Here is a 14895-nt window from a genome sequence, read left to right as displayed (position 1 = left end):
GTCCGTCACCTCGGGCCAATCAGACGCCAGTGCGTCCGCCATGAGAATCCACGATGTTCTTTTTGTTTCTTTCATCAATTTATCAATACTACGATTCATCATCAGGCTGATCAGATCACCGCGCATGCTCACATCTACCGGGGTGGCATCTAAAAGAAAGCCTTGCCTCCCCAGTTGGCAGCAACGAATCCAAAGAAAAGTTATGGCCAAGTTGACATCTACGAGCGCGAATCTCCAATGTCCGACTGCTGTGAATGCAGCACGAGATGACGTCAGAGCAAGAGACGCTTCGTTTGGAAAACTGAGTGGCGCGAAGCGAAGAGCGGGAGTCGCGAGGAAAGGAGACACGGGAGGAAAGAGGTAAAAACTGATGAACTATCTATCAAGAAATGAAATAATATCAAAGCACAGTGCTAGTATAGCTGCGATGCTGATTTAAGATGATAAAAATCAGGTTGAAGAACGTTATTTCGCTAACTGTACATGTAATGTTAGCTAGGTCTGACGTCACTTCTGTGTAAAGTAAGTTAACGTTAGGCTACAAAAGCTAATATTGATTCAACGTCTGTCAAGGAAAACACGGTAAAGTTACTTTGAATCTTCCAGAAATGAAGAGGAAAGGTAGCATATGAAGTGAGCAAGGTAGAAGGAGGAGATGAGGTGGAAGGAGAGAGAGAAAGGCGACCAGGGAGAGGAGGAGGAGGGAGAACACCACAGCGATGAAGATACGAGGAGGGAGAGCAACACCGAGATGAGGAGGAGAAAGAGAGAGACAAGATAACGTGCAGGGCTCAGACACTGAAAGGGAAAGCAGAGTGCTGAGCATCACCAACCATCTCTAGTCCAGCTGCTCCACATGGTGTGGACATTGTTGCTGTGTAGTAAACTAACTTACATATCAATAAGAACAACACGTGACAAAAACGGACATTTTGATCAGAACATTAAGGTGCATTTAGGAAAAAGTGCTTCAATGCAAAAGGGACTTCTTCAAATAAATATACATGTTCATGTTTGCTTGAATATGAATAATTGTGGAAACTTGTAAGTGAAAGTGTGATGAGATGGGGACAGAGTTTTAATATTCTGTGTACAATGTATTTTAGTTCTATTGCTCAGCTTAAATTCCCAAATTAAATAAATGAACCTAAAAATACTCTCCCAGGCTAAAATGTTAGTGTGTGTTAGCACAGTCTGATGGTTATAACAGATCAATGATGGTTCTACATTGATTGTGTTTTTACTAGTTATATTCTATAATGAGTTGAGATGTAATGCAGTTTTAATGTTTCCTCCCTCCATCTTCTAGACGTATCCATGTCCAGGTGTGAGGTGCCAGTGCAGCCAAAGCAAGAGAGTTTCCCTGAGTCCCTCCAGGAGCAGGAGAATCTTCTGCAGCCACTGGTACAAATCTCACCTGGTTAGAAGACTCGCAGTCCAAACATGCAGCGCACTGTTTTGCTTGTAGGCATTTTTCCCTCCCGATGCTCCAAGGACTGTTTTCATCTCATTCAAGGGTTATCGTAACTGGAAAAAAGCTGAAATGAAAGACAGTGGTTTCTGTTTGTGGTCCCAGCTGTGACTTTACTGAGGTTCACCCAGTGTTAGCAGCAGGAGGACGGTCAGCTCACCTCCCAGAGCCTCCAGCTGAATCACTGGACACTGATTTAGGGACCGTCATTAAATTACTGAGCACAAATATATTCATACTAAATAATTGCAGTTTTTTCGATGTCTTCCATGTCATGTGACCCACTGACTCCAAACCAGCAGTATATAAGCAGCGGTATTTAAAAATAAATTAGATTCAACTAATACGTTTCTGCATTGTACCATTTTTTGTAAGTCTCAATCTGTCAAATTTTTTTTCACAAATCTCACCAGTAGTCTTTATTTAAAGGGTTATATTTCTAAATGTTCTTCCGGACCCTCCTAGATTTTGTAAGTTAATGACTCAGAGCACCGCTGCTACAAATATTTATAGGGGAAAAACTGTGTTATTGTGTTTTAACGTCTCTTCTTTTACATGTACAGTATACAGCCTGTATGAACCTACTCACACAATGTTTCTGTACTTTTTCAGACTGGGGGCAAAATGGACTTTTATATGACTTCTTTTCAGGTTGATGGAGATGTTCTTATGTAACATACCCTTTTGTAACTCTGTGAGCCTTTTTGTGTAATTTGTTGATACAGCAGCTCAGATTTACATGCATGAAATGTCCCTTTCATGTCTCCTTAACTGCTGTGAATACTGTATATATTGTACTGTATTTCTCATGACTTTATCAGTAAAGACCTGACCTGTCAAACAGTGTTCAAGCTACTGAGGGACAAATAGGGAGAATGTGTGTTCTGAGTAAACAATAAAAGCGATGTCCAGCACCTTGTTTGAGTGCCGTGCCCATTTATTACTACAGTGTATTTACGCTCACCTTAGTACAGCTCAGTCCATAGATCTTCATGGGTAAGTTTTTATTTGGATTGTTTCTTCTTGTACAAATGCTGTCTGCAACACTGGCACTCTGACACAGTCAAATCTGTTTGCTTCCCCTCTCACACATCTGCCACTTATCACCTGTGTCTTACCTTAATGCCTTTCCTGTGATAATGGCCCATCTACAGTAGTGTTACCATACTTCCATCTCCTATTAATCTAGAACACATTGTATGGTCACTTATTCCTAATATGTACTGTTTCACATGAAACCTCAAATACAAGACATTGACTGCATGAGATAAAGTTGTCTGTATGAGTTTGTAAATGGCAGCCCGTGTCCTTGTGTACTGTGATTAAATTCAGTATATATACGTCAACCATATGTTGCCACCCCTCAAAACTTCCTGCCCCCCTCTCGCCACCCCATAAATATGTTTCTAGATCCGCCCCTGGATCCGGACCTGATGGATATGTTCATCCTGATATCACGAGCGTTTCGTCAGCACACGTCATCATCGGTCGGAGCAGATCAGAGAGACTAAAACAGCTGATCAGTCTGTTGAGTTAACGGCCGCTGTGATGGCGGCTTTGAAAGGCACGAGCACGCACGGAACTTCCTGTTTGAGAAAGGCTCGCTTTCTACTTTACAAAATAAAAGTCTATCTACTCTCTGAGCTGAAGAATACATGATAAAAGTTGTAATAAGGGAACAAATTCACAAATGTCACAAAATAAAGAGAAACACTAAAACATCCGTCATTAATGTGAAGTGGTTTATTTACAGGTCCAGAACTTTAATGGCGTCTGACCACAGTTAGAAACTTCAGACCAAACCTTCGATGGAAACACTCACCAAAAGTCAAATATATATACATATAATGCATAAACTAATTATTGCTGGAAGCTCTTAGAATAAAAAGATGATTTAATCAATGAATAAATGGACATTCTTTCATATTTTAACTTTGTGGTACTCTGATGGTACAAAGGTTTCTTGCTGCATAAGTCCTGTCAACAGCTCCATGTGGGTCTTTGTTAACATTTGTTTTATATTTTATCATCTTTAATGAAAAATGTTTAATCATTTTTGACCAATAACTCAATATTTTGCTTAAAACTTCTGTCAGTAAAATGTAATGAACACAGTTCATGCAGCAAGCTTTGCTCCTGGTGTTATAATAAAGGCAGATTCAGGGTTTACTGAGGTTCTGAAGCTGTAATCTACACAAGTGGCCTCACAGAGACTCCAGCAGTGAAGAGAGGCTCCAGAGGAGGAGGATGATCCCAGAAGAGCAGCAGCCGGCTGGTCAGGAGGGACTGCAACAGCCCAGCAGCTCAGTGGATTAAAAAGGGAAACTTCAGGTCACAACTCAGGTTTTATTTGCAGCTGCTGTGAACCGGAGGAGAAGCCGGAGAGTGAGATGCTCCCAGCTAGCTTTAGTTTCTCACACACCTTCATGTACAGACATGAAGATCAAATCTGACTTATATTATATCATATTATATTATATTATAATGCTTTCACAGAGTTTATGAAAGAAATTGTCTTTAAACAGAGCACATCAGACCCATGTGTGTTTGTAAGATCTGGACAGCAGCTAGAAATACTAGCTGTGTATGTTGATGATCTGATGTTGATCACAGAATCAACAGAAAGCGTGGATGAGTTGACACAACCTTTCAAGAAGCGCTACAAGATGAAGGACATGGGGAGCTGTCCTATATCCTGGCATCTCTGTTGTCCAAGACAAAGCAAAGAACTGTGTCTTTCTTCATCAGAAGCATTACATTGAAACCATTCGTCAGAACCCCATTGCAACCCCTGCTGATGCAAATGTAGAGTTGAGAAAAGATGATGGTGTCAGTAAACCCGTGAAGCCCAAGCACTTATCAGTCCATGGTAGGTAGTTTACTGTACGCTGCAATGGCCACACGACCAGACATAGCACAAGCAGTGAGTGTTGTGTCAAAGTTCAATGCAAATCCAAATGCTGCATATCTGACGGCTGTGAAGAGAATGTTTCCATACTTGATGGGTACAGTGAACGTTGCCCTCAAGTATGAGCAGTCAGAGTCAGGAACTGTGATTGGTTTCTCAGATGCTGATTGGGCCGGAGATCAGGACGACCGTCGCTCAGCAACTGGTAATATATTGTTCCTGAGTTGGTTCAGCAAGAAACAGGCAACTGTTGCACTTTCAACAGCAGAAGCTGAGTATGTCGCACTCAGCCAAACAGCTCAAGAAGGTACCTGGCTGAAGAGATGCTGACTGATCTTGGAATGAGTGATTCTCCTACAGTGACCATGGAGGACAATCAAGGAGACATCGCAATCACAAAGAATCCTGTCAATCATTCTAAACATAAAAACAGACTAAACACATAGACATTCACTACCATTACATTGGTGACTGTGTGCAGAATGGGCAAATACGAGTGCAGTATTGTCCAACAGTTGATATGAAGGCAGATATGTTGACCAAGCCACTGACAAGACAAAAGTTTGAGTACCTCAGAGGAGAGATTGGACTTTACCCTGTTTAAGTCTGCCTAATATGCTTACTGTACTGTTTACTGCTCAATGTGTTATGGAACCTGTGAGCAAGGTAAAAAGAAGTAAGGAAAAAAATCTTGCAAGTTTGAAAGGATTTATTATGTTGACATTATTTGTGAGGTCAAGCACTGATCTTAGCTGTGGAAATTGCTTAAGTGCTTAAATGCTGTAAAATTAAGTGGGAGTGTAAAAACAGTAATTTGACAGTGTTGAGAAGGCGTTGTACCGCCACCTAGTGACTGCTTTTGAAAAGTGTTTTCTGTTCTGAATAAAGACACGTGAAATAACGACACTCACACATCTTCATGTACACAGACGTGAAGATCAAATCTGATGGATCAGAGTCACTTTAAAATTATATTATATTTATCATTTTATATTACATTACATAGTATATATGGAGCACGTACATGTAGTTCCCTATAAATTAATCTAGTGGTTGAATTAGAGGTAGCTGTGCTCTTCATATCAAACACACTCATTATCTAACTTATGTAGGCTACTTCTTTGAGAAAGTCCCCAGACTCCCTTGAAAAATTTCCCAATTTAGTGAGTTGTTGAGTTAATAGACACTTTATAATCTCTGAAACTCTGTCTACATCACTTTCTGAACTATTCGAGCCTTCTTGTTCATTCGGCAAATGTTTTACATGAAGATATTCCTTTCTTTGTGTTAAAATAACGACATGTTTTACATGTTAGAATGAAAACAGAGGAGGTTCGGTTAACGTGCAGCTGCGAGGTTTGTCCCGATGGACAGTGACAGTCTGGATGTGTTAGTGCTTTTTGTACTTTCAGTTAATATTCTGTTGGGAAATCTGTTTGATGGTTTGCGATACTGCAGGATTTTGTTTCGATCCGATACCGAGTAAATACAGCGCCGTTATCGCCAACACCGATACTTATTGATAATTAAAGTGGCTGTATCATAAATTTGTTAAATCTGAATGAATTTTCATGACCTTTAAGTGTTTTTGTGATTTTTCCTTTGGAGTATTAATTAGATAAAACCCAGAACAGAATTTGGGCAACGATTTGTAAATAGAAAATACTTTATCAACATAATAAAAGCTTTTGTTCAGAAACAACAGAACAGTAACAAAACATTTTTCCCCATACATTGTCATTTTCAGAAACTCTTGGGGAATCGGCTAAGTGAAATAATAAGATAATTAAGTCTGTAGTACAACTACTTGCAGTTTAGATATAGTAATCATACAGTATCCCTTTCACACTCAATATTTCAATGGGATAAATGTTATCAAGTTCTGAGCATTATTTATACTTTTTGCGTTGCTCGCTCTTCATTGGTCAGTCAGGGTTTCTGGTTTTATGACACAGACATCTTCTATGCATTTGTGTTTGTATCCAGTTACAGCTTCTGCATTCTGCTCCACATTGACCGTTTGCTGGTCAGTGGCTGTAACTTTAAACATAAAGCAGACAGAACATTCAAAGCAGTCCTGCAACACACTTATGCCCAGTCAGAGGAGCCCAGGTGGGGCGGCGGACTGCTTTAAAAGCCCCCTTGATGTTAGTGTACTGATGGTGTAGTGTGTAAACTCCCCGAGTCACAGAATCTCATGTTGGTGATGTTGGACTCGAGCTCCTCTACCTTCACTTCAGTCTATGTGTCATCCGAGTCCTGCGTGATCTTTTAATGAAGCGATAGGAGAAGATATTCTGTCTCAAATCAATGTCAAATCACGAAGTCTGACAGCCCTTTCTGTCCCTGACCCAGTCTATTATACTATATAGAGTTGAATAGTGCATGAATGTGTTCTTCCATTGGATTGGTCCGTTGGCTCTCGACCTTTAACAGGATTGGCTCGTGGATCTGACTCCATCTCCCGCCTTGTTACTATCTGACTCCATGTGACCTCCACGTGCAGCTGCTGCCAGTAGTCCTGGCTGTGTTTCCTCTTTCTCTGCAAAAAGAGCAGAACCTACACTTCCAGTTCCTAACTGCCGAAACTGCTGCCCTTTGGTTGACCTACAACGTAGACACTTCGGAGACCTTAGAAGGAGTATACACAGCCAATGTACTTTCCACCTCCTTATCTTGCTATTTTCACTTCTGCACATTTCTGCTTTGTAAATTATCACACTTCTACATTGCTCATGTGGCTCCTTTCTCTACACTAGTTCCCTATAATGCAGTGATCAATAATTGCAGCTAAAAATGAACGCACAAAAATATATTTTATTTACAGTGATAACAGGGAGAACCTTCTTCATGTTGGCCTGGTTGAAGTCTGCAGCAACAGAGACCTCTCCAACAGGATGTGTGGACTGTAGCTCACTGATGGAGCAGTACTGAGTGTTCAAGACCTCCTCAGTGTCTTCACTGGGGAAATGTATACTGCCATGATGACATCTCAGTACGTTCCCTGGGTATGTAGAGAGGGCGACATATAACAGTCAGGAGTTTAATGTAGGAGAGCAGTGACTAGAGACTGTTGTGGTTATTTGTAGTTATTTATGTATATTCACTCCAGCAGCCTGAGTTTTACCCCTGAGAGTTCAGCTCCTGACCGTCCAGAATGATGTTAGCCCCTCCATGTAAATGGTGTCTGGGACGGTTGAGTTCAGCCAAGTCTCAGTGAAAATCAGGGCTCAACAGTCTCTACTGTTCCTCCTGGAGGCTAATTTCCAGCCTCAGGTAGCATGAATTCAGGCTTTTATAAGGCGGCATTATGATGTTGTTATTTTGGTGTCCTTTTGATTTATTTATTGCTGTCAAATCACAGAAGAATCTCTTTGTTGGGGTTCACATCAATGTGGCAAGACAGATCTATTGTTTTTAAACACCTGATAAGAAGCTGCCACTCAGAGGAGACAGATGGACCGATGCTACACAGCTGAGAACTGTTCACCTGTTAGCTTCAGGTAGCGCTGGAAGCTGCAGACTCTGGCTGGGTGCCACGCGTTCACGGTTCTATTCACGTTCTATTCACGTTGTGCGAGTAGACATGATTTAGAGTTAACAACCCTGCAGTCAAAAAAGTGTGAGTAATGTAGCATGAATATTTTTTTCGCGTTTTGTCTGAATGCAGCATAAAAGCTTTATTGTGGGCGCAAGAAATTTGAAATTGGAGGTTATCAAGGAGCATGAAGCGTCAAAATGTAGGTGCAGAAAAGAGCTTAAAATCAACATTTAACATGTGATTGTATTGTTGTTGATTGTTTTTCTTTTTTACCTAAACAAATGTAGAATTTTCAGAAGTAAATTTCCAACACAATATTACACTTTCACACTGTTTGAATTGATCAATATTTCTCATGATGTTCATGATGACTGTGGTGGACCAGAACCAGCCAGGAACTCAGTTCCAGATAGACATTTACAATCAGGGACTGAAGACAGGACAGTAGACTCTCCTGAACCTGAGGCTGAAGACTCTCCTGAACCTGAGGCTGAAGACTCTCCTGAACCTGAGGCTGAAGACTCTCTTGAACCTGAGGCTGAAGACAATGATGATGTTTGCAGTGAGATCAAAGAACCTCAGTCAAGTTTAAACTCTCAGAAAAACATTGAAGTCCCTGTAAGTGGTGTAGGATGTGGTACTGACAAGGAACAGTTTACTTCCTCTGACTGTGATGAAAGATCTAGCAAAAACTCAAAACTGAGGATTCGTAAGAGGATTAAGACCGGAGAGAAACCATTTAGTTGTTGTGACTGTGGTAAAAGATTCAACTACCAGTGCCATCTCGACAGACACAGAAAGATTCACACAGGAGAGAAACCATTTAGTTGTTGTGAATGTTGTTAAAGATTCAGCTGACAGCAAAATCTTATCACACACATCAGGTTTCACACAGGAGAAAAAACATTTATTTTCTCTGAATGTGGTAAATAATTGAATAATAAATTTAGACATAAGAGAAGTATAACCCGGCACATGGCCGTGCACACAGGAGAGAAACCCTTCTGTTGAAGCGGTTGTGAGAAAACATTCACCCGGGGTGGCACGTTAAATCAACACAAGTGAGATCGTTTTATCACGTCACAGCTTCATCATAACCAAACTTAGAGGTTCAGCTGAACAGATGGAAACAGAAATGGAACTGAAAGTGGGAAGTCAGACTCGGAAAGTATTCAACCAAACGGTGTGAGTTAAATGTTAAATGTTCTCACGGTTATTTTTGTGTTTTGTTCAGTGTTTCAGTTCTTGAGGAAACTGAATGTGTTCTATTTAAATATGTTGAAGTTGTGTTTGGATGTAAATCAGGGCCCCTTTCACAAAGAATCTTAAGACTAAAAGTAGCTCCTAACAGATGAATTTAAGAGCAACTCCTAAAAATAATGGGCGTGCCAGTCGTAACTTTAGGACTCTTAATTTTTGAAAATAAGAGTTATTCACAAAACACTTTAAGCCTAAAAGTAGCACCTAAGTCTGGGAGACCTTAGAAGTAGTCCAGAGGACTCCTAACTCACTAAGACCTGGTCACAGCCGAATGTTTTGGAGATGCTAAATGACAGGGAATTATTAAAACGATGTTGGACCGCGAAGGGACTGAAGTTGTGGTTGAGTTGGTGAGGGACGCAATAACGAGCTGCCAGCTCTTCGCACATACTAGTATCACCTGGGGACCTCAAGTGATTTAGAAAATATCCCACCACACGCAGCGCATTTGCACAGGATAAGCGAAGTCTGTGTTTTAACTCGGATTTACTGACATTATCTCCCAGGTTGATCGTACCGGAGCCCTTGTTGGAGCAGCGCAACTGTTAGATATGGATATTTTTATTATAATAACTGGTGAGCCTGTTGAAAGATAGAAAAATGTTCCTTACCTCATGCTGCCGTGTATTGATTAACTGATATTTTATTCCAAAAGTCGTCATAAATAAAGGGAACCACCACATTTAACAGCCTGGAGGGCGCAAGTAGATAAACCCGGTAGAAACAGTGCCCGCCCGTATGCGACGCTCCTTGAAGTACAGCAAACGCACCCGCAAAGAAGCAGGTATAATCTGATTGGTCAACAGTAGTTGGCCTTCTATTGGTTGACAGTGTTGATACACAAGAAAAATCCGTGAGCAGAACTTGACCTGTGAGCAGGTGTGTGTTCTGAGTGTGTGCACTTAGATCTGAGAGCGCAGAGGGCACATTTGAATGCGAGCGACATTTTTGTGTGCAAGAAGGAGAAATGTGAGCACAGGCATGTGATTTTTTTAGTTCAAGCAGACATTTTGAAAGAAAGCAGAAGAAATTTAAATGCAAGTGTAGCCTGAGCACCCTCACCCCTCCTCACAGCGGGGTGCTGTGTCTCTCTGGTGCACAGATTGATGGGCGGTCACTCCTCTATATAGCAGGTGGTTTCACCTGGCGTGCCCTCTCCTTTTGCCATTCTGCTCGTCCTCAGTGGTGGCGGAGTGGATGTCAGCGTGGCGAAGCTCAGGTGGTGTGGCTCTGCTGGCGTTGGAGCGTCCTTGGCATCTTCACCACAGATGCACGTTATCTCTGCAGATGCACGTTATCTCTGCAGCGCACAGGTAAGGCGCAGTAAAGCGCACCGCTGCCTCTTCTCCCCACTCACTTGTCGATTGTGTAAATGTGACACAGTTGTCTCCGCTGCAGTGTGGCAGACTGCTGGTGCCGTGGGGCTGGGTCGTCCCACTGGAAGCCCATCTGGGTGTCGTTGTGTTCTCCACGTGGTAAGTCGGCGTTGTCCGCTCCTCGCTTTCCATTCTGTTGTTCCGCCTCCAGCTGATTGCTATTTTGTGTGTTGCCTTAGAATATTTATTCTGACTCTCCACGACGCTGTGCCGGTGAGGACAAAAACACCGAAACCATCACCTCCTGGACCTCCTGCTGTTTTGGTTATACTGCAACTGTGTTTTGTGTCTCCTCGGCTCTTCGGAGCTGCGTCGGAGGTCAATTGACCTCAGAGGCTTGTAGCGGAGCCGGCACCGGGGCTTAGATTGCTGCCCCTGGGAACTTCATTAATTGATTAATATAATTAAGATTTGTATTGTGTTTTGGGAATGAGACTCCTCTATTAATTCAGTTAACATGGTTTAATAACCTTTTTCTTGATGTTACGGCAGATGATGGCGAAGGTCTAAATGCATTGGCTCTCTTCCTTACCAGCTGTAATAATGCAATGACAGACTTGGACTATATGGAAGAGTTGGATAATGTTGCCAACATGCGCGCCATTGTCAATAAGCTTCCATACAAGTTGAGAGAGAGGTGGAGGGGTGTTGCCTTTGATATCCAGGAGCAAACGGCTAGAAGACCCAAGTTTAAGGACCTCGTCAAGTTCATTAACATGCAGGCTAAGGTCGCGCTACACCCTTTGTTTGGAGATATAAAGGACAGCAACAAAGGACAAACCAAATCCTCAGTAAACCTCACAGCAGAGAGGAAGAGTAGTAAGACGATCTTTACTACATCTGCAACGCCCATGAGTAACCAAAAAGGTGTCAGCACAGAGTTAAAGCCAAGCAAGAGGAGTCCTACTAGCTCTATCAGCGCTTTCACCAAGCCCTGCCTTTTTTGTCAGGGTGAACACAGCATGGTGCATTGTAAGAAACTGAGGAAATCACTTCACAAAGAGAAGATCGACTTTCTCCGTGGGAAAGGGCTATGCTTCAGTTGCTTGAAACAGGGGCACATGAGCAAGTCCTGTGAGGAGAAATTACAATGTGAGGTCTGCTCATTGCTTCATCCAACTGTGTTGCACATGAAGAGCAAAGACAAGGTTACACCAAAGGAAGAGACATTAGATGACACTTGATTTGGGTCTTTGTTTATTTCCCTGTTATTCAATTAATGTATTGTTATTCAATTAATGAATTGTTAGTGTGTGTGTGTGTGTGTGTGTGTGTGTGTGAGATTCTTTTTGTTTGTGGGCCCCTGACGGTGACCTAATCCCTGGTGGTGGACCCTTTTCTTCACGAATGTGTGTGTGTGCAGTGTCACGGGTGCTTTTGTTAATTCTCCCTCCCTTGATTTGATTTCGGGCACCAAGGTAACCTCAGCCCTGTTCACCCCTTCATTTGGCCACAGCCTAGCAGCAAGTGAGTCAGCCAATGATGTCTGTTTTATTAATTAACTGTTAAATAAAACTGTGTTTAGATTTTTCTAAAAACGTCTCTTGCCTGTGGTAATTTCGGACTGTGCGACCTGTAATAAAGGTAATCAATTATTCCTTTTCCACAATTAACTATTTCCTGGGGCGAAACTCCCCAGGTGGCGTTGTCGGTGACACCTTACTACCCTCCACTTGCCACACAAGCACAAAATTTGAGCACGAGGAGAAAAAATCTGAGCTGTGTCACTGAAAAGGAATGAAATCATGCTCTTAAACTGAAAATCTGTGCTCTTGATTAATGACATGATTCTACTGCTGCAACGTTTGCTGCAAATCCATCGCCGACTTCCGAGCGCTGTCCTGACACAAGTTGTTGCACGTGGGGATAAAACACTTTTGCTGTCAGGTTTGTAGTCCAAATTCCAGAACAATCGTTCACTTTGTGATACAAGCACCAAATTTGGCATGAATAATGCAGAGACCCTACTTTTTGAGAAAAGCCCATTAGCCACCTGAAAATCCAATATGATGGCCATTTTTCAAGATGGCGGCCACATAAAATGTACCAAAACCCCTTTTCTATTGTAGAATTGTAAAGGCTGGGCATATTTAAAAGATCTAGACATCGAATTGTATGTATTTTGAGTAGACAAATCCAATGATGCAACTAAAAAAACTGTTTCAAGGTAGGGGTGGGCGATATGGGCAAAAAACAATATCTCGATATTTTGGGGGATTTTGGCGATAACGATAATCAGTCGATATCCTTTAAAATGTGATTGGAACTGTCCGAGTTATGGCTTGTGTCCACCAAATGCGTTTTTAGTGCTGAGGGCTCTCAAAAACTCTTTTTCCGAGTGCCCAGCGGTGTAAAAAGTTGAACTGATTTCAACTTGAAGGAAAACACTTATTTATTTTCTTTAAACTTTAGCATTCAAGTACAAATAAAAGAAAGACTCTCCATTTTTGTACTTTTGAACTCAATAATTGAACTACAATGTAGGAATATTGAATTCTGTAAACATTCAGCTGTCAGGTAAATTGTGCTGCAGTGCAGACAAACACGAGCATATGATAAAATAAAAACGGTAGCATTTGTAACAAAGTGCTCTATGCATATTTTGAGAATTATTGCGCATCATCAAGTCTATCTTATGGCCTTATTAAACAAATGACTAACTTCAAGTTCCATCCAGGATTGTACAACGACAACAAAAAAATCCAAAAAAGACAAAAATGCGTCACTAAGGGTTTAATATTGTACAAAAATATAGAGATTTGTAAACAAATGACATTAATGTTGAAAAAAAATCCGCCATTCTAAGATAGAAAAAATACCCAGTATTATCACAGCTATGGACAGATGCCAGAAACTTTGCAGAACTTTGAACAAATAACATTCTAGGCTACTTCAGATTATGAGCCAAAAACACCAGTCTGTCCACAGCCCTTTTCAGATAGAAAAGGCGGCACATTTGCTCCAAGGTTAGAGCGGCCCTGTCATTCTAAAATATTCCTCCTTTTCCAAAAGACACCTCTGGGGTCGGTGTAAACATGTGACGTGATGTGAAGCTCGAAGTTCGGCTGTGAACAGTGAGACAAAGAATTTGTCATCAAAATAAGAGCGTTACATTTTACCCAGTCAGAGTTTAGAACTGGGTTCTTAGCGGGGGGCTTTTAATTTGAAAGTAGCAACCGCTCCTAGCTTGGCACTAGCTAACAAGCGGGCACAACAATCATCTGAAGTACAGGTAGCTTCAGGGACTGGAGGCGCCTGCATTTTCTCTCTGCCATCACGACGCGCTGTGAAACTGTTGCAAGTAGGATGCTAGCGAGAGGTCATGTGATCTCGTAGGCCCACAGGTGTGTGACTGAATCCTGCTATGAGAGAGCGATGCTGCACCGTGTATTAAGTGGATGTGAGGAGTTTCTGGGTGCGTTTCAATATTTTTGGCGAAGTAATTTAAATACTCGATAATGGAAATTTGCTAATAGTCAAGACAACAATGACGATATTATCGCAAACGATATATATCGCCCACCCCTATTTCATGGCTAGTTTTCAAAATGGCGGCCATTTTTCAACTCAAATTCGCAGTTTTCTGTAAAATTTTATCACATATGAGGTTTCAATTATGCAAAATTTCAATTCAATCTCAAAATGTTGAAAAATGTCTTCATAAAGGCCTTCACACACCTATCTGACTTCCGACCATTATCAAAAAAGGCAGTTGGACTGATCAGTCGGCTCCTGTCTCCCTGAGGTGGTCAAAAAAGTGTCTTTAACACACCTGAACAACCACCGACCTGACCATACGTTCTGCGTTTACATGAATCATAATAAGTCTCCATACAGACAGCGCTTATCCATCTTATTCCAGCTAGCTCCCGCTAGTGGAAATTATAGCGCTGACTAGTCAAATTTGGGACACTTGGTTAAATGTTGAATATCTAGATAATGCAGCCCATGTAGTGAGCTGAAAGGAAGTGCAATACATTTGTCACATACCAGAAATACTGTTTGTAGCTTGGATCAACTCAAAGATCAGGCTGTAATATATATTTGATGTTAGTTGGCTAGCTGGTAGCCATTACATTGCACGTAATTGATTAGTTAGCATGGTTGCTAGCGGAGTTATTCCATTACAATCCATGGCGTTATTTCTACTGATATGCATCCCAGAACACCACATTACACCTCAAACTAAAAATCAGAAATGGCCAGTGTCACTGACAATTAAGTTTATTGTGCCGACGGCATGATGTCAAAGCACAACCAGGGCACACTGGTGGCATCATTGCTGTGAGACTCAGCATGAGGTTCAGTGTCAGCTAATTAGAGTACTTACCGTAGTTGT

The 14895-nt window shown here is 41.6% G+C and overlaps 1 long non-coding RNA gene across 1 annotated transcript; it reads left to right on the top strand.

Annotated features, from left to right (window-relative positions):
• Positions 1-42: 42 nt before the first annotated feature.
• LOC115590107 (uncharacterized) lies at positions 43-1565 on the top strand. Its single transcript, XR_003985670.1, has 2 exons — positions 43-360; positions 1310-1565. It is a non-coding gene; the product is annotated as an uncharacterized LOC115590107 (long non-coding RNA).
• The last annotated feature ends 13330 nt before the right edge of the window (positions 1566-14895 follow it).

This window comes from Sparus aurata, chromosome 10 (genome assembly GCF_900880675.1).
Source record: "Sparus aurata chromosome 10, fSpaAur1.1, whole genome shotgun sequence".
In the NCBI taxonomy this organism is placed as follows: domain Eukaryota; kingdom Metazoa; phylum Chordata; class Actinopteri; order Spariformes; family Sparidae; genus Sparus; species Sparus aurata.
The sequence above is the reverse complement of the archived record's forward strand: the minus strand, read 5'-3'. Positions and strand labels throughout refer to the sequence as shown.